At 42.2% G+C, this 1,443-nt stretch overlaps 1 protein-coding gene across 1 annotated transcript in view; it reads right to left on the reverse strand.

Moving 5' to 3' along the window:
* The window catches only part of LOC147007565 (uncharacterized), a 32,972-nt gene that overhangs the window by 456 nt on the left and 31,073 nt on the right, over nt 1–1,443 (reverse strand). The window lies entirely within an intron of this gene.

A 1,443-nucleotide genomic window follows, 5' to 3' on the forward strand; every position in this document is an offset into this window, starting at 1 on the left:
ACCTATTGGCACTATCCTCTGTGCAGAGCGTTGGCGCTGCCTAAGCAGTCCCCTTGGCTATTGGGCACAATCCTGGATGGGTCGCCACTCCGACACAGGATACCAGCATGCTGGCACTCATTTTGCCGACCTCAGAAGGATGACAGGCAGAGTCAACCCCACCTGGTATTAATTCAACAGCAGAGTTGGATTTGAGCTCAGAATCCTAGGATTCCAAGCCCACCACCCAAACCATTAAGCCAATGCCAGGAAAGGGTTAATGGGTGTAATAAAGATGGTGGATGGTGTCAGATGATGGTGCAGCACCTACTTGAAGCCCTAGAGGGAAGAGTGGGATGAAAGGTTGTTTCTATAGTCTGAAGGTTGGAACAAAAGAGTTGAGGTGTCCAGTCAGGCTGGATTTTGGAAAAATTAACCAGGAGGGAATTACTTGAAGGATGTGTACTTTCTCAAGTCGTCGAGGAGGGTCAGTGGGGTGAGAAAGCAGAGGGGGGCTAAACCAGAGGAGAGTTTGTGAAAAAAAAAACAAAGAAACAGAGCGGTCACCGAGCTGCTTATGGTGTGAGAACAACAGACCTTGGGCTGAGGCACATGGAGAGGTAAAGTCAGCATATGCTTTTTGGGTAGCTACACACCAACTGATATCACTTTACACTACACTCATGTGGATGTAACGGTTCTTTTTAAAAATGTTCACACCGATACTGTCAGCAAGCTCATTCGCAATATCTCTCCCGAATCGTCGTCTATCATGTGGAGAATAGACCCTGACGTATTAAATATCAGTTTTGTAAAATTTGGCCTTTCTTCCTCGACCACTTGTTTTGTCTACAATGCCAGTTTTGCACAGATCGTATATTTGTAGATTCGAGAATCCCGTGTCGGTCCAATCCACAACTCTTCTTCCATCTGAATCAAAGTAAAGTTTTCCGAACCGGATCATTCGTCTTTTTTCTGTTGTGATTGTTGTTGATATTTTTTTTAATGCGTTTTGTTTTTGTGCAGCCTTGGGCCTTCTCAGAGAGCCAGAGCTTAAGTTTTGAGGTTGTTTTGTCGTCCTGTTTCTCTCATTTTTACAAAAAATGTTGTCCTTCCTAATTTTTCAATGTTATCCCATTCCCCCTCGCTTCCAAAATTAAAAAAAAAAACCCAAAATATCTTTCACTCAGATATGATCTTATTCTGCCTTCCACCTTTACTTCCTGTGCATCTATCCTTTTCCTCGATCATTTTCTCATTCTCTTCATTGCAGAAAAATTATTCTTCCTTCAAAAGCTTTTAAAAACGTATTAAAACAGCGTCTTCATCTTCCTTTAAAAGCATCTACAATTATTTACAAATGTATTTCAACCCTTCTATATCGTTCAGAAATTCTACACATTCTTCTTCAGCAGGTTCAAACAATGTTCTTCTCTTCCATTGCACTGCCATTCCTGCCTGCCT

The sequence above is a fragment of the Eptatretus burgeri genome, unplaced genomic scaffold (genome assembly GCF_056783735.1).
Source record: "Eptatretus burgeri isolate ZD-2024b unplaced genomic scaffold, Ebu_testis_v1 Ebu_testis_scaffold_103, whole genome shotgun sequence".
NCBI lineage: Eukaryota > Metazoa > Chordata > Myxini > Myxiniformes > Myxinidae > Eptatretus > Eptatretus burgeri.